We start from the raw sequence: 19,059 nt of genomic DNA on the forward strand, positions 1-19,059 counted from the left end.
TTCTGTGATTTTTTTTTTTTTTTTGTTCATTATTGACTGCTAAGTATTTAACTAGCATGAGCTTCTTATCTATTGCCTCAGGGTTGTTCATTTTGTGAAAGGTTTTCCCGTGATCTTCAAAAAAAAAAAAAAAAAAGCAAGCTCCTCTTCTAGTCTTTCATAGTATTCCTTGTAAAGGTATTTGAACAGAACTGGCCCCAAGAGATATATTTAAGGTACATTGCTAATCACCTTTGTTTGCTTAGAATGCATTCCATTTACCATAAAAGGGTGTAACCTGAATGGAGAAGTAGGTACAACCCTAAACAAGGACATAGCAGGTACATATCTAGCCACCTTATGGACAGACTAGATGGACCATTACTGGTCTTCCAATCATTCACTATGTTCTCAAAGAACGAGCAGGATATCATAATCTTACCTATGGGTGTGGAGAAGTAGCATATTTACAAAGGTCATTAAGGGCAATCTGATTACTAAGCTTGAAAGGGTCTGTTTGAAGCAGTCCCCTTAGATTCAAAACTATATAAAGAGGAAAGGTCCCATTTATCTTAATTTCTGAGAGAAGAGGACATTTCTCTGGTAAGTGAACATTATTTTGCTCTGTGCTATGGCAAATTAAAGATTGGGGTTTAAAGGCGGGAATTGTAGGTTACTGGTAGGCAGAATAAAAATGTAAAAAAGCAAACTTCATCAACTAGTCTCCGTACACTTTTCCTCCTAGTTTTAAAACTTGAAGTTTGTACTACACAGCATTAACAGCCTCTAGCAGGCAAGCAGGGCCTAGTTCAGTCTTCACTCCCGCCCACCTCTAGCGGGCACAGCAGGGCCTAGCTCAATCTCCCTCCCAACTCTTACCCACCCCTAGCACAATTCTTCATTTATAGTTGGTTATTCTAATTAGGATAACAAGGGAGGAGTGCTCTTACAGAGTTTTAATTACATTTTGTTACTTTCTAAGAAGAAAAAACTAAATAAATCATACATTATACCATATAAGCTAAAGACTTTTTAAATATTAGACTAATACCTTAGCAAGTTTTAAATTATTGAAAAACTCAGAAATACTAAGATGGAAACTACAGTCCAGCAGCAAGAGGGGTGCTATCCAGTCTTTTGCATTGAGTGTCACATGTATGATTATCTCCCAGTTGGTGAGAGGTTATATATGTGTGCATGGTGCAAAGAGCTCCTAACTCTCAAAGAATGGATCTAATCTCTTGAGACTAGAGTAGCAGACTTGGAGGAGCTGAGGGAGACAGGTACATAGATGAGACCTACAGGGACATTGTAGAGAAGTCCCACCTCCAGTCTGGCAGCCCCTGTACTGCTTTGAAGGAGGTCTTCTAGAAGGAGAGCATCACACTGGTGAAGTAGGAAGTGTTCCTGTAGCCAGGACCTGCCCAACAGGGGATGCACTACTCTTTTGCATCGAGGATTTGTCTCTGAGAACTTCTGCCCAGGGAGAAAGGATAAGGAAAGCTGTGTGACTGGTGGACGTGAGGATTGCCTGGTCACTTGCCTGCCTGGTGCGAAGTTGACGGACCTCACGAGTCACTTAAACAGGATGCTTAGAAAGTGTTGTCTTGCTACATGTGTGTACCAACAACATAGGAAAATGCGGGAGGGAGGTTCTGGAAGCCAAATTTAGGCTCTTAGGTAGAAAGCTGAAGTCCAGATCCTCTGAGTTAGCATTTTCAGAGATGCTCTCCATTCCACGCACAGGACCCAAAAGGCAGACAGAGCTCTGAAGTCTCAATGTGTGGTTGAGACGATGGTGCAGAGATGAGGGATTTAGATTTGTTAAGTCCTGATGTGTGAAGTTCTCTTTCCAATTATTTATTTATATTATGATGCTTCCTTCCCTTTCTCTATTTGTCTATTTAAGTCCTGGCTTAGCCTGTTATACTGCCACACAGAGGGGAGAGCTGAATTTTACTAGCAGGCGTCTACCCTTTGTTCATTGGTGTGATTGTGTGTATTGAGTCCCTGGCGAAATGTGGCAGTTGGCTTTTACTCTATGTAAAGGAGCTTCCATATCATCATGCTGATCAATCCATAGACTGGTGGGTTGTGTCCATCTACCAGCAGGTGGAGATAGAAAGCAATCCTTTTGCCTCCCTATATGTGGTCATGTGCTGCCGGAAACTCCTCAGTATGTTCTCTATCTCAGCAGGTGGCGGTCACACACAGCAGCAGCTCTGGCTAGGTCTCCAAGCCTAATTTTTAGTTTTTGTTGAGTACCTGGGGTTGAGGGCTCTTCTTGAGCAAGTGCAAACCTGGTGGTGCCAGGTCCCTCCTTTTCTCCCCCCTCCCGCTGGCTCCGTTTAAAAAAAAAAAAAAAAAAATGTGGACGTCCTTTAAGGGCGTTTATTTCAACGTTTATATCAGCGTTTATTGCAGCTGCTCACTGGGACACCAGTTCGTTACAGCTCAGAGCGAGAAGCAGGTAATTTTACCTTTTTATAGCGGGCAGGGGGTTCCCTGTTCGGTCTCCACGTGTCTTATGGCGTCGGAGGGCGAGGGCGCGAGGATTCGCTCCCCGAACCGCATGTGTGCATCTAGCGGGGATGTGGGGGTTTCAAAGCCTGAATCGCCTTTGTTGGACATCAGTTTGGAGTCCGGTCAGTGTCCCAGTTCTTCCTCCGGTGCGGCGGTTTTTCCCGCCATAAGCGCCCATCCCCCGCTGCTCGCCCACTCCATGTTGGCCGGCCACTCTGCTCGGACGGCTTCTTCTTGGGCCGCCCTCGAGCTGGGAGACGTTACTGCTATGGTCGCCCTTGATTTGGGCGATGGCAAGAAAGCGGCGAAAGTTAAACGCCGTTTTTCCCGCGCGGCTCCTTCTCGGAGTTTCGCGCTGGACGCCATTTTGGATGCGCAGCATGTTTCTCCCCCGCTCTTGCGAGTGCCGGTTGAGGGTGCGGCTAGGGTCGTGGCCCAGGCGGCAGAAGTGCACAGTCTAGGGGGTTTCTCCCCTGAGTTTATTTTGCTGCTGCATCAGGCTTTTCTTATGATAAACGCTGCCCCGGCTCCCCCCTCTCATCAAGGGGCTGAGGCCTCCGGAAGCAAACGCCCTCGGGTGGACTTCCAGGCCCTAGAGGACTCGGTCTTCTCTGATGTAGATGAGGGCAGCGTATCTGAGTTCTCCCAACGGTCCTTTGGGGATTCCTTGGAGGAGACGAATTCCTGCTCGTATGGAGCGGATGACCCCTCTGCAGCACGGATCTTTCGCTCAGAGGATTTGCCCAACCTGTTAGTGCAGGCCATGAGCATTTTGAAGAGTTCCTCTCTGGAGGACGTCTCTCCCTCAGCCTCTGTTGGCTCTGCCATTATGCGGGGGACTAAGCGCCCGCCTAGAACCTTCCACGTGCATGAAGCCATGCACACCTTGATTTCGACTCAATGGGATTTCCCAGAAGCGAGCCTTAAAGTGGCTAGGGCTATGCCCCACCTCTATCCTCTGCCTAAAGGTGAACGGGAGGCCTTTCTTGGGCCTACCGTGGATTCTTTAATCACTGCGGTGACTAAGAAAACGGTGTTGCTGGTGGAAGGTGGCACGGCCCTAAAGGCAAAGCATCCGGGCCGGATAATCCTGGTGAGTCCGGATTGGCCCAGACGTCCCTGGTATGCGGACTTGATCAGGCTCTCAGTGGACGGACCTCTGCAGATGCCAGCGGAGCGGGGCCTGTTGCATCAGGGTCCCGTGGTGATGGAGGATCCCTCCCCCTTTGGTCTTACGGCCTGGCTATTGAGCGGCAGCGTCGGAGCAAGCGGAGCTTCTCAGACAAGGTCATCGCCACTATGCTGAGAGCGAGGAAGCGCTCTACTTCTACTGATTACGCCAGGGTTTGGCGTACCTTTGCATCGTGGTGTGAGGCAGGCTCACTTTCTCCCTTCACTGCTCCAATTTCATCAGTGTTGGCGTTCCTGCAAGAAGGTCTGGAAAAAGGCCTGGCGCTCAGTTCCCTTAAGGTCCAGGTAGTGGCTCTTGCTTGCTTCAGGGGTCACCTGAAGGGTGTTTCCCTGGCATTGCAGCCAGATGTGGTGCGCTTTCTCAAGAGAGTTATTCACCTGCGCCCTCCTCTGCACGCAGTGGTACCTGCGTGGAATCTCAATCTGGTGCTAAGAGCCTTGCAGAAGCCGCCTTGTGAACCCTTGTCGAGGGCATCTCTGAAAGAATTGACGTTGAAAGCAGTCTTTTGGTGGCTATCACTTCAGCCAGAAGAGTTTCCGAGCTCCAGGCGCTATCATGTCGAGAGCCATTTCTGCAGTTCACTGAGGCAGGAGTGTCTATTCGCACAGTGCCTTCCTTCCTGCCCAAGATTGGTCCTCGCTTCCATGTGAATCAGCAGCTCTGTCTACCCTCCTTTCGTAGGGAGGACTACCCAGAGGAGTACTCTGCTCTCAAATATTTAGATGTGAGACGAGTCATCATCAGATACTTGGAAGTGACCAATGATTCCGGAAGTCGGATCATCTGTTTGTGCTGTTCGCAGGTCCTCGTAAGGGTCTGCAGGCTGCCAAGCCTACAGTGGCACGATGGGTCAAGGAAGCCATTGCAGCGGCTTATGTGGCCGCAGGGAAGGTGCCGCCTATCCAGCTGAAGGCTCACTCCACTACAGCACAGGCGGCCTCGGTGGCAGAGGCCGAGTCCGTCTCCTTGGAAGAGATTTGTAGGGCGGCAACTTGGGCATCAGCTCATACCTTCTCCAGACACTACCGCTTGACTGTGGCTGCTCGGGCGGAGGCCCGGTTTGGAGCTTCAGTGTTGCGGTCAGGGATTTCTGTGTCTCGCCCTGGGTGAGTACTGCTTCGGTACATCCCACCAGTCTATGGATTGATCAGCATGATGATATGGAAGGTAAAATTATGTATCATATCTGATAATTTTCTTTCCATTAATCATAGCTGATCAATCCATAGCCCCTCCCAGATATCTGTACTGTTTATATTCTGGTTGCATTTCAGGTTCAAGTTTAGTCTTCAGTTCCTGTTCAGGAGGACTTCGTGTTCAAGTTTTTTTCAATTGGATTCTTCAGGAGTTGAGACGATTTTGTGTTACAGTGAGCTGCTGCATTCCTCTCCCCTCCGTTTTACGGGGCTGGATTGAGACCTAAATTCTGCCGGCGCTCCCTCCCGCTTCGTGCGGCTGTAGGGCAGCTTTGTACCCCTCCCGCTTCGGCGGTGTTAGGGTCAGTCAGCTCCTCCCGCGGTTGCGGTTGCAGGATAAGCCAGATCCCCCCCGCATCGGCGGGTGTGGTGTCCCTCCCCCGCTCCGCGGGGATGAGCTGGACGGATTCCCCTCCCCCACTTGTGTGGGGATGAGCTGGGTTGATTCCCCTCCCCCGTTTTGGCGGTGGTGAGCTGGGCAAAGTGTCCCTTTGTGGGTGTAATTCTCTAAGTGCTGAGTCCTGCGGATGGAGCTTTGATATCGACATACTGAGGAGTTTCCGGCAGCACATGACCACATATAGGGAGGCAAAAGGATTGCTCTCTATCTCCACCTGCTGGTAGATGGACACAACCCACCAGTCTATGGATTGATCAGTTATGATTAATGGAAAGAAAATTATCAGATATGATACATAATTTTACCTTATGCCATCGGTATCAGGATCCGGAACAGGTAGTTGTTGGATCAAGTACGGAGAGATGGTTTATTTTAAATTATCTTTTTTAAATTAATAGTAGTCATTTGAGGCGATTAGAGGGTGAAGTGACTTGCTCCAAGGTCAAAAGTGGTTTTAGTGGGATTTGAACCCTGTTTTTCCTACTTCTTAGTTTGCTGCTGCAACTGTTAAACTACTTGTAGTGGTTATAGCAGCATCTTGGGGGAGAGGAGGAGGCTCTATGGCTATAACAGGAAGTGGGATTTCCAGCATTTTCTTGTTGAATGGTATGCCCTCTGACGTTTCAGCTTTTGACTATGGAGCCATAGATCTCATCTTCCCGGGGATTGGGAATGGGGGAGACCATGCAGTGAAGAGAAACACGAGTGGGTAGAGCTTAGCCAATTAGGGTTGATTTTCCTGTGGAGGAGTAGCCTAACGGTTAGTGCAGTGGACTTTGATACTGGGGAACTGGGTTTGATTCTCACTACAGCTCCTTGTGATTTTGTGGAAGTCACTTAACCCTCCATTGCCCCAGGTACAAATAAGTACCTGTATATAATATGTAAACCGCTTTGAATGTAGTTTGCAAAAACCACAGGCAGTATATCAAGTCCCATTTCTCTTTCCCCCTAAAATTTATGGCATTATTTATTTTTTTCCTCTCGTACCATTGGACTGAATCTCTGCTTATCATGCACATCTAGAAATGAGTGACCTTTAAGATGGGGGTGTAAAGTACAGGGGTTCCACTGCAGTTCCTCATGCGGAGGTCACAATTTCTGTTGCTGCTTTCCTCTTTTACTTTTTTTTTTTTTTTTTGTAAAACTGCTTCAACCCTTGACCAGTCTTGCTCTGTATTTGCAGTTCTCAATTGCCGTACTGTGTGTGAGTGACTACAAATAAATAAGTTAATACATTGGAGCATTGAATGAACAGGCTTTTGGTTACTGAAACAAATATGTGAAAGCAAAACCACATGTCTACATCTGAGTCTTTGAGGACTACCAACAAGTCAGGTTTTCAGGATATCCCTAATGAATACACATGAGAAAATTTGCATACAGTGGAGGTAGTAGGCATGTAAATCTCCCTTATACATATTCATTAGGATTATCCTGAAAATCTGACCCTTTGCAGCCCTCGAGAATTGAGAGCGAAGACTAAGGACATAGAAGACAGATGAAGACTGAAATGGCCCATCCAGTTGACCTAGTAAGCGAGGTAGGGTTTGTAACTGCTCCTCTGTGTAAGTTAACCCCTCCCTCCCATGACTTTAGTGTTGTAAATGTCAGCACATTGTGAAACAATGCATGGAGGTTTTTTTAGGCACACAAAGCAGTGGTTCTCGAACCTTACCTGGGGGATCACCAGCTACTTGGGTTTTCAGGATAGCCACAGGGAATTTGTATGAGAGACTTGTATGCCACCTCCATTATATGCAGATCTTTCTCATGCATATTTATCTAATTCCAAACACTGGGTTGAAGTCTAATATTATGGTTTAATATAATACGTATCCTATATAATAATTTCCACCTCCGTCTGGATGCCTGGGTTCGTAACACAGTTCCCATCCGTTCACCTTGGGGATGATGTCACACGGCGGACCAATGGGAAGTGAGAGGGAAGGGAACCCAGCACCAGCCACCGGAGGTGAGTAAAGAATGCCCCCCCCCACCCGAGTTCCATGACACCCTTCCTCCCTCCACTCCCATCCGTCCGAGTTCCACGGGCCCACTCCTATCTGACGGCCCCAATCCCGTCCGAGTTCCATGCCCCCCTCTCCTCCGATTTCCACCGCCCAGTGCCTCCTTCCCTCTCTCTTTGTGGCCTCCGCGTGCAAGCAGGACGTGTGCTGCTGCCTCTGCCCTTTGTAAGTGGCGGCTGTTCTTTAAAACATTTTACCTCCTGCTCGGTCGGCAAGAGTGAAGTCCAGCACGCTCGGACGCCGCTTCAGACTGCCTTCGCTTTCGCTTCGGTTTCAGCTGTGTCTCTGGTCCTGCCCTTATTTCCTGTTTGCGGAAGGGCGGGACCAGAGGGGGGGGAGGGAGGTTGGAGGGTGAGGGGGAGGGAGCCCTTGCTAGCGCCCGTTTCATTTCACACAGAAACGGGCCTCTTTTACTAGTTACTTATAAAACCATTATAGAACAACCTTCATTAAATATCAAACTTTGTACCACTGATCATAAAATAAAACAATATTATTCCCTATAATCAGCCAAGTCCCCTTTTGCTGCAGGTGAAAGTGCACCAATGTCCTTAGAAAATTGCACACAGACATTTATGTTGTAGTGAGGCACTGAAGAAAATTTTCTGTTAATTGTTCATCAATTCCAATTCTAGAGTGGTATGCAATTCCACAAAAAATAACGCTCTGATGAAATGATTTTGTTCACTGTTGAACAAATCCCAGTGTGTCAGAAAAACTGCCCAAATCCAAATGATTTGCAAAAAAAAAACCTCTAATCCCTGCTGTTCTCAATGTTCTCAGGTGCAGATGATCAAAAACCCCGTGCTGTTCCAAAGAGCACTGGAACATTGCGGGGCTTTTTCTGTCCCTATGATCAGATGTGATAGCATTCAATTTTAAGCACGCTATTATCTCTGATCATGCTCAGGCACAATCCTCCCGCACTTGTTTGACAGATCCAGCCTATCAAAAGCCCAGACCTGTCAAACACAGGGGCTGGAGGTCCATGGGACCCCCAGTCCTCCTGCAATGCAAGGCCTTTGTATCCTAGTGCCCCCCCCCCCCCGAGCCCCTACCCCAAGCCAGCGACAAGTGGGCTGGAGGTCCTGCGGACCTCCAGTCCCCTGACACAAGCATGGTGGATTTCCAGAGACCCCAACCCCTATTTGCACCCCCCCAAATAAAGCCCTGATGGCCCAGTGGGCCATGAACACAAGCCCCCCCCCCCCCCCCCCCCAACCTGGTGATCTAGCGGCCCTCTTCCCTGCTCCCCATACCTGAGAGGCGGAGGACAGAGTAGTACACTCCTTCCAGTGCCACCTTGAAAATGGTGGTGCAGCCCCACCCAGCACATTTGGGGTGTGAGAGAGGGTTAGGGGGGCTGGAGACCTCCAGCCCCTGTGAACTTGTGTTGAGTGGGAGTTGGGAGGACTGGGGGTCCACTGGACCTCCAACTCCTGTGCTGCTGGCTTGGGGTGGAGGGTTGGGGTTGCTGTGGGGGGGGGGGGAGGCTTGGGGGCTCCTGTGGGGGAGGGGGTTCTATTGGGGTATGGAGGGCCTACCAGCATGCATTTGCATGCTGGACAGGGCTTCACCATTCCTCCCCAATGTTCTGCAAACTGTAACGCCAGCTCCGAACTAGCATGGGGTTTGCCGCGGGCAGAATGCCAATGTTTGGTGTGCTGCCCACTGATCATTGGGGAGGAATAATAAAATACCTGTTTAACATGCATTTGCATGCTATTTGTGGTCAGAGGCCACGAGAGTATTGTTCCACGCGCTCAGGGGCTCTGATCTTGGGGCAGTATCAAATGCGGACACAAGTAGTGTTTGCTTCTGGCCTGTCATTGTCTTCAGTAATCCAATATGTGCAGATAAATAAAGTATCAAAAGTGTGCTGATCACACTACTGACAAGATCAACCCGGCTGGTTAAATAATTACCGTCTTAGGAGTTGATTTAAGGATTTGGATTGTTGAGCATATAAAATGTTTGTGTCAGCAGGCAGTTCCTGTTCCCGGGTGTGGTTTGCTCTGATAGGGCGACCACCCGGGGAGTTTTCATCCTTGGGAAGTGCCCGTAAGCAAGGTACAGGGTAGGTTTTGTAAGTAGAATTTTATAGTATAAATACAGATAATAGAAGTGGTATGAATGCGTTTAATTTTCTATTTTTTAGTCTAGACTCGGTAGCGGGCGAAACATGGACCCCATGTAGAGTCTAAGATAGGTAATTCTTTAACCAGCCGGGTTGATCTGGTCAGCAGTGTGATCAGCACACTTTTGATACTTTTGTCTTTACTATGTTATGTTACATATTGGATTATTGAAGACATTGAGAATATTGGAGAAACTGAGAACAGCAGGGACTGTAGTTTTTTTTGCAAATCATTTGAATTTGGGTAGTTTTTGTGATGCATTGGGATTTGTTCAACAGTGGACAAAGTTGTTTCATTAGAGCGTGTTTTTGTTGTGGAATTGTATACTGCTCTACAATTGTAATTGATGAACAATTAACAACAGAAAATTTCATCAGTGCCTCATTACAAGATAAGTATAAATGTCTGTGTTCAATTTTCTAAGGATGTTGGGGCACTTTTCATCTGTAGTGAAGAGGGGGGGGAACTTGACTGATTATAGGGAATAACATTGTTTTATTTTATGATCAGTAGTACAAAGTTCGTTTAATAACAATTGTTCTATGAAATTTGTTAGGGATATCCTGAAAACCTGATGTGATAGGTCTGAGAACCACTGATGTAGAGGAAGGGTAGTTTTCAGACACCAATTTACCCAGTAGGGATATGTTGTGGCTTAAACCTTACACAAAATGAAATCCCTGCACAGTATTGGTTGGTTCACACTTTTTTTCAGTGAGAGGAAAGGCAACCCTGCTGTGAAGTAGTTGCAGATAATTTTTACCCAGCAGAAGAGGAGAGTAAATTTCCACCCCTCCATTTTACTGTGGTAACTCCTTTGTTACCTTAGTAAAATGCTTGTATAGTCTTCCCATGTGTATCTGAAAATGTGCATCCATGCATTTGGTAGATGTTAAATTCGCAAACCTTCACCTGGAACCTACATGAGCCTGTTGTATACCTCGTTGTGAAACTGCACACTCCCAGCAGCGGAGGCGGATGGTTGTTTTCTTTTCATTTCTGAAGTGTTGTTTTATTTTTATTTTTTTTTAATGGCTGTTTAGAATGATACCTGGACTAAGGTAGTGTTTTATCTCTTTGACACGACGCCTAGAATAGGAGAGTTCAAAGCCTGAAGTTTCATTGCTTTTATAAAAGGAAGCATTTTGGTGCTATAAAAAGCTTTGAAAAAGACGCATGACCACCTACACTTCCGGAAAATACTAAAAACCACCCTGTTTAAAAGGGCATACCCCTCCGATCCAACTTAAATGCCTGATCTCGGCTACACAAGAAATTCAAAGAACGTAATGAACATAACACAACTCTTCTGCTCTATGATCCCTAATGTGACTTCTGCCACATGGACTTTATCTTGCCACTAATCACATTGTAGTTCACACCGGAGTCGTCAAACGCCTCTCCGGTACTATGTAAGCCACATTGAGCCTGCAAATAGGTGGGAAAATGTGGGGTACAAATGTAACAAATAAAATAAATAAAGCTACCAAGCTGTTGCTTCATAGTGCGGTAACTGTGAAAGGAGTATGAAGTATTTGACTAACCTCACTCCTCTATTTACCAACAAAGAATCTGATGGCAGAGGAGGACCGTAAGGTGTATCTAGTCCTTCCAGTTTCATGTCTGGTGAAGCAGTACAGACCCCAATTGACCTCTGGCATTTCCCTTCACTTTGCAGAGCTAAGGATCCCGTTTGCCTATCCCAGACTTTCTTAAATTCTGTTACTATTTTTGCCTCTCCCACCGTCCTTGGGATGTGAAAATGAAAGTTGATAGCCGGTAATCTCAGATTTATGCTAATTAGGCTATAATATTATATTTTTATTTTCATGCCTCTTCAGATACGGACCTATTTATTTATTTATTTAGATTTTGCTCACACCTTTTTCAGTAGTAGCTCAAGGTGAGTTACATTCAGGTACAGTGGCTATTTCTCTGTCCCAGGAGGGCTCACAATCTAAGTTTGTACCTGAGGCAATGGAGGGTTAAGTGACTTGCCCAAGATCACAAGGAGCAGCAGTGGGGTTTGAACCGGCCAACTCTGTATTGCAAGACCGGTGCTCACTCCTCCACAGACGGGGTAAGGGGGGAGGGGCGCCTAACATTGTTCTGTAAGAGCTTTTTAAGGGTATTGTTAGTCGACTCTGGTACCTATTCTGAGCTGGAATTCATGTTATGCAAATTTTCATGATGACCTCGCTGAAGGTTCTAGCTCAATAGGTCTGCTGCTTGTATATCACCCCCCTGAAAGTTGGTATAAGGCCGAGCCCCAGCTGCTGGAAATTACCCAATCTCCACAGTAAACACTTCAAGCTAAAAATATCTACGTTATCAAAAACAAGGGAAGTACGCTTCCATGAGCTGTAAAATAATGTGAAATGGTCAGATAATAGCTTTTGGTGCTATGTAAAGTGACTGTTGTGAAATTTTTTTTATTTGGGCCACGCATTTACACATGCACATTTATGTTCACTATGAGGGTTTTACTGGAGACGTTAAGTCCTGGGATGTGATAGCGCTCCGGGTGCGTTAGTGATTTAAATTCATCCTGGACAGAGGGGGTCATTTTAGGCTCCTTATTTTCGGTAAGACTGGGCACTTGGGAGTTCAGTCGCGCTGATTACTGAGGACTTCTCTCCATTTCACATTATTATTACAACTCATGGAAGCATATATTCCCTTGTTTTAGATAACATATTTTTAGCTTGAAGAGTTTATTGTGGAGAATTGCTTGCATCTCATCATTTAGAATTTGAAAGGTTTGTGGTGTTTGGGAGATTATTACCCAAGCAGTTTGCCAATTTTCACATTAAGTAATACTGGGTGATTTGAATCTTCATCTAGAAGATGATCTTGATTTAGATGTTTTTAATTTTGAAGTATTTTTGCAGTCGTGTGATTTTGACTTATTATAATGGAGGACCTACTTATGATAAAGGTCGGTCACTAGACTTTTTAGCAACCTACCCTTCTAATTTAGTTGATTCTCCAACATGGTCACCTATCCCCTGACCACTTTCAATTAGTCTTTATATTAAATCTCTGTCTAACTAGACCTATTAAAAAAAAACAGGTGGATTACAATTAGGGGTATAATTAATGGTGACCTCTTTTGGCCAGAAATGTCAGCTTCTTTACCACTATCTTGGAAGGATTTCAATTCAATAAAATCTTGCTCGGATTCAACTTCTTTAACTGTCTTAGATTAAATTGCTCCTATGACCACAAAGAAGGTTATTTCTTCTAGAAATTCTCCATGGTTTACAAAAGAACTTTGGCACTTTTGTTTTAATACTCTATGTTTAGAGAGACATCGCAGATCTAGGAAACTAGGTGACAAACTATTTTGGAAATCTGCTTTTAATCATAAGAGAAATTGCTGATGCTAGGAAATGCTACTCCAGTATTGAAGATGGTTTAGCTCTGGGAGTAAGAAACTTTTTGATCTTGTAAAAGAATTAACTACTGCATCTCTGGAATATAACAACTCCCAAACTTTACAACTTTCAGCTCAGGAATTGGCTGATTTCTTTGCTGACAAGGTAGCCAAAATTCACCAGATTTGATGCAGGCAAAATCTTTTATTAGCAATGAAATAATGATTGAAGTTGTCTCTGCACAATCTGTCCCTTTGGACCAAGTTTTAGGATACATTCCAATCGATTATTCCTAAAGATGTTCATTCTCTCTTGTTGAAGAGTTCCAAACAATGATGTCTTGATAACTGTCCTGTTTCATTGTTTTCTGCTGTTCCTCAGGTAGTGTTACTGTGGCTTACTACTGAAATTATTGATTTATTATCTTCTGGTTCCCTACCTTTCGATATGGGGCATACTGTTCTTGCCTCAATACATAAAGACATCAACGTAGATCTGTCATTACCATCTAGTTACTGTACAGTGGCCAATATTCCTTTGTTTACCAAATTGATTTAATCCTGTGTCAGTCAATTTTCTGCCTATTTAGACAGATTTGCATGACTTCATAATTCCCAATTTGGGTTCAGAGCTGCTCAAAGTATGGAGACCCTTTTATTGGTACCGACTTCTTATGTGGAAAAAAAAACAAATAGGTGCTGGGAAGCAAGCAATATTGCTTCAGTTTGACATATCTGCGGCATTTGATGCCTTTGATCATTCCTTGTTGATGGAGTGCTTAAGTGGAATTGGTATTTTGGGAAAAGTTTTCATGTGGTTTCAGGATTTCTTAAGTAATCGCAGGTACTGTGTATGTTTAAATAAATCATTTTCTGAATTTTGGTCTCCAGGGTGTGGAGTTCTACAAGGGTCTCCACTATCTCCCATTCTATTCAATTTGTATATGGCTATACTAGGAAAGATTGAATTAGACTTGATGGAACTTTTACTTTCCTTTGCTGATGATAGATTACTAATACTGCAAATTTCTGCTAAATGTCCAGACTTGGATTTCTTTAAGCATGAACAAGATTCAAAATTGGGCATTGGACAATAGGCTAAAATTAAATTCCAGCAAAACAAAGGTTTTATGGTTTACAAATTCAGGCATTTCTGTCCCTTCCTCAATTACTTTGTCAAGGGGTCAAATTGTACTAGTTGAGTTAGAATTAAGGGTATTGGGTGTAATTTTAGATTTGTTTCTGACTTATTCTCAAGTAAATTCTTTATGGCAGAAGATTCTTTTTTAAGATGAAACTATTATGACTATTGAGATCTTATTTTCACCAAGAAGCATTTGCTTTATTAGTTCAAAAGTTAATTTTACCAAAACTAGACTATTGTAATGTTCTGGCTTGGCTTATGTTCTAAATTGATGAGGAAACTGCAACTCATACAGAATATTTCAGTGAGGGTGATTTTTAGACTTAGTAAGTTTAATGGTGTTATCATCTTACACTGCCAGACTTAATTGGCTTCCGATTTATGAAATAATTTTATTTAAACACAGAACCAAAGCAGGAGTAGAGGATGACACAATGACCAAATCCACCAGGGAGGTGTAGTTCATAGCAGATTTATTAAAGCACCAAAACAAGAAGACCCAACACGGGCCTGTCTTAGGGGTCCTATGCACACCTTAGGACACTGAGGGCCAGATGCACTAAATTTAACGAGCCATTAACGTGGGTTTTAAACTGGTTCTAGCCAGTTTAACGTACAAGTAGTAAACCAGGACATGTACAAAAGGGCATTGTCCGATCATGGTAGCAGCTAACAAAAACGGAGTGCAGATGAGCAAATTAGTATTATAATGTGTAATTGTAATTGTGTAATTGTAATAAATCGTATTACAATGAGATTCACTACCGTTTTCCGATCCCCTCACCGTGGAAAACCTAACGGGAGGTCTGCACCTCTTGTTGGGGCTGCTGTGAGGGAATCGGAAGGAAAAAAAAAAGCATACAAACCTTACAGCTCATCAGGGACGTCCTTTTAAAGTGCCTAACTTGGACGTCCTTTCACTCACAAACCAAAAAAGGACGTCCTTTAAAAGTGACTAAATTGGACGTCCTTCACTCACAAAAACTCACAAAAAGAAAGACCAAAAAAGGACGTCCTTGTGCTGCTGTGGATGGAACTGTGGCACCTCAGCCGCCGTGTGACCAGTCCCAGGCTGCTGTCAGCGAGGTGAGGCAGCCGTTTCTCTCCCCAATCCGCTCCCTCGCACTTATGTGTTCGCTTCCCTCCGCCAGTGGCAGCAAGCACCGCCACCTCTCGGGAAGGCTCCAAGGGAGGGGACGAAAGCTTCGCCTCCGAAAGTGTCACAACTTGTGGAACCGGAGGCACCGCTCCCGAGTGGGGGGAGAGTGGGGTTGCTGACGTCACCCAGGAGAGGTGGCTGCGTGTACCTGCTCTGGGAGCTGAGGGAGAAAAGCACGGGCGAGCGCACGCCGCAGCAGCAGTCGTTCTGTTGCTCCCGTGGGTGAAAGCGGTAGCGGAGACTGTCCTTGCGGTTGTGCTTTCTTTCTTATATGTTAGGGATTTTATTTCGCCCCCCTATTTTGCGTTTTGTGGATTCTTTCAGAACATCTGTAGAAACTGTCCTGTCTATAACGTTTCTTCGCTTGAGACCAATCACAGCGCGTCGTCCTTTTTTTTTTTAGTGAAGGACGTCCATGGCTGCTCGTCAGAGATGTCCTTTTTTGTTTGTTTGTTTTTTAGTGAAGGACGTCCTTGGCATGCGCAGAGCTTCCAGCATAACGCTTGGCTGCTCTGCGCATGCTCGACCGGCCGACTGGCTTCCGAGGGAATAGAGAATGCAAGTGAGCTACAATGAGCAGCTCATTTGCATTCCATTTCTTTGATGCATGGCCGTTCCCTACCGATTTGCTATGGAATCGGTAAGGGAAGGGCTCTTCCGAGGACCTTAGTGCATCTGGCCCTGAGACAACTAAGAGCAATGTCTGGTGGAGAAGACAAAGCCAATAAAAGCAGCAGCCTCTACAGCACTGGACCTGTGAATTGTCCACAGTGTGTTACTGTCCACACTGCAGTGCTGTGGAGGCTGCCATGTTTATTGGTTTTGTCTTCTGCACCAGACATTGCTTTTAGTTGTCTCAGTGTCCTAAGGTGTGCCCAGGACCCCTAAGTCAGGCGCCGAAACACAGCTCATGTCGGGTCCTCTTACTTTGGTGCTTTCATAAATCCGCTTTGATCTACATTGCCCTGGTGGATTTGGTCATTGTGTGATCCTCTACTCCTGCTTTGGTTCCTGTGTTTGGATTTCCGTAGAGGGTGTTTCTTGCTTCTGCTTTGGACATGCTGTTTGCTTTTTCAGATTTTGAATGGTAGCACCTTGTAACTATTGATAAATATAGTTTCCATTATTATGCTAAGATTATCACGTCAATTGAGCAATCAGATGATACGCCATCCTTCTTTTCAGAATATGCAATTTCTTAGAGCTGTCAGTTCAATTTTTTCAGTTATGGGGGTCTCTTTGGAACTCCTTTCCTTCTTATATCAGAACCGAATTAAACTACCTAGCGTTCCGGAAGAAGGTTAAAACTTTTCTGTTTTGCTGACTGTAAGATGTAATTATGACTTGAGTAAATGTTAAATGATCTTCTTTCATATTAATGTTATGTACTGATGATTTTGTATTTGTTGTTGTTGTACACTGCATTGAACCCTTTTAGCAGTTTATAAGAACCCCAGTTGGAGCATATTTCAGTTAAACAGAAAACCCAGAGGAGCAGAAGGAAGCTACCAGACAAAATGACCTTTAGGATTTCATACCTGTTCTGATCTGGCTTAAATTCCTGTCAGATGTTCTGCTATAGGGTTGCAGGGTTTCATTTTCCTAGTTGATAGAGCTAGCTTTAAACAGAAAGAATACCGATTGCAGAAGGAAGAGTTTTATTTGCTTGCTTGCTTATAAACCCGCACTATCTACTAGTCAGGTTAAATTAAATTTAAAAAAATAGTCAATTTCTAAAATATTATTCCTTGGTACAGTTTGAAAATCTGGATGCCAGTTTATAGTCAAAGGTCTATTTTCACTAGGGCTCAGATGTGGCCCTTAGTGGTTAAGTAGTGTGTAGTTTTAGTCAACTGAGCATCCCTTAAACTGAACAAGAACACATTGCACTCGCACAACGAGTACTGTTCCTTCATGCTAGAGGGCAATAAATTCAGAGTATACCTCATATCTGCATATCAGTCTCATACTCCTTGCTCATTGGATATCAGCCTCACCCTCCTTGCTCCTTGGAGGGTTATTTAAAGAATGTCACAGGGGCTGAATATCTCCAGAAGCCAGAGGCCCTCTGGGACAGGTGGAGATTCTAATGAAGACATTCTAATTTTCTGTCTTGTGCCGAGGCTTTCGTTTTGCTGATGGTTCTCTGAAGCACAGTGGGGGCAGTGTGTGTCCTCTTCAGAGAATAATAAGCATAGAACTCTCCTGTAGCTCCCATTGCCGGTGACTTTGGAACCTCTTGGCTCTCATTTTCTTCTCTCCTGCTTCAGCTGAGCCATGTTACCTGTAAACCTTCAAGCTCAGTGTCCACTTCAAACTGTTCCTCTGTGGATCTGAGAGAGGGAGAAAAGCATATGTTACTCTGGGTCTAAGCAATACCATGTTATGATCTATTGTTTGCAGGAAATATTGCACTTTACCCAGAGTCTTTAAGGAGAGCAGAACAGATCCTGAGACCTGAGTATACTTAAAGCAATCTGTCATTGCATCTATGTAACCTGAGTGGGGGAGTAGTCTAGTAGTTAGAGAAAATGTCCGAGAACTAGAGAAGCCAGGGTTCAAATCTTACTACCACACATTATGACTTTGGGAAGTCATTTAATCCTCCATTGCCTCATGTGTTAACTTAGATTGTAAGCCCTTCAGAGACAGGAAAATACCTACTGTACATGAATGCAACTCATCATGAACTACTACTATTGGAAAGGTGATGAGCTAGATACAAACAATAATAATAACTAGGGAATTTCTTAGCCATTTTGAACAACTCAACGGAATCTTTAAAGTGTGTACAATAGCAGGCAATCAAGTGTATTTTAAGATGAGCCATCATAGGAAGTAGATGGCGATAAAGTGGATTAAAACAATAACCTGTTATTGCTAAACTTCTGAATGTAAATCTTGCCTCAAGTTACTGTCACAAAAACATCACAAAGAGACCAGATTCTGTTCAAGATCAAGCCAGTGCTGGAGTTCAGGAGGGAGTTGCATTGGCGAGGCTGTATGTAGTGGTGTCAATGCACTTGGTCTGAAATACTCACTTTTTTCCCGAATCGGAGCTCAAGGCCAGTTAGTGTAAGTTGTACCTGTCACAGTGTGGGGCGAGGGGACTTCCTGAGATCACAAGGAGTGCTGATGAGAGAATGGGATTTGACCCCTGGCTTCCTTGCTACTCAGCCCACTGCTCTGTCCACTAGGCTGTTCCTCTACTCCAGTACTGGAATAGCAAAGGGTGCTGCAGAGCAAGGACTCTGCAGTACATTGGCCAAAATCCGCATAAAGGAAACTCCCAGCACAGTATCTGTGATGGTAGGAGAAGTTTCAGATGGTGCTGTAGAGTTGTATTTTCAGTACTAGAACAGGAGAAGGTGCGCTTGCAGAATCTGTATATGAATCGTTATTCTAAAATCATAGTGGGTACTGAAAGGCATGAGTGCTATACCGTGTTACATCTTTATTGGTACAAAGAACCACAGATCTTCAGATCTTTGTTTTTTTTTTTCTGTCATGCATTGCACAGTAATGTCTAAGATTTGCTACGGTCTGCTTCCGTACAGAGAAAACAAAAGATTTAGATTGGGCTTTATAGATATACTAGTAAAAAGGCCCGTTTCGAAACGCAATGAAACGGGCGCTAGCAAGGGAAATTCCCACCCATCCTCCCTCCCTGCCGAGTTCCATGCCCCCCTCCCTCCCAACCCCTCTCTGTCCCTCCGTTTCTCCCTCCTGAGTTGCAGACCCCCTCCCTCCCAGTTCAAGGCCCCCTTCACGCCCTTCCCACGGAGTTGACTCCCCCCCTTGGCGTTACTGCCTGCCCCCCCCCCCCCCCCCCCCCCCGTGGCGCAACCCTTTGGACACCACCTTTTCCTCTGGAAAACCTCCCCCGAAGCCTCTGCGTACCTCTGCTGACGGAGGCGAACTT

At 44.9% G+C, this 19,059-nt stretch overlaps 1 protein-coding gene across 1 annotated transcript in view; it reads left to right on the plus strand.

The window, feature by feature from the left end:
- The window catches only part of LONP1 (lon peptidase 1, mitochondrial), a 277,190-nt gene that overhangs the window by 14,252 nt on the left and 243,879 nt on the right, over positions 1 to 19,059 (plus strand). The gene's annotated exons all lie outside the window — the stretch shown is intronic.

The sequence above is a fragment of the Microcaecilia unicolor genome, chromosome 11, assembly GCF_901765095.1.
Source record: "Microcaecilia unicolor chromosome 11, aMicUni1.1, whole genome shotgun sequence".
Lineage (NCBI taxonomy): Eukaryota > Metazoa > Chordata > Amphibia > Gymnophiona > Siphonopidae > Microcaecilia > Microcaecilia unicolor.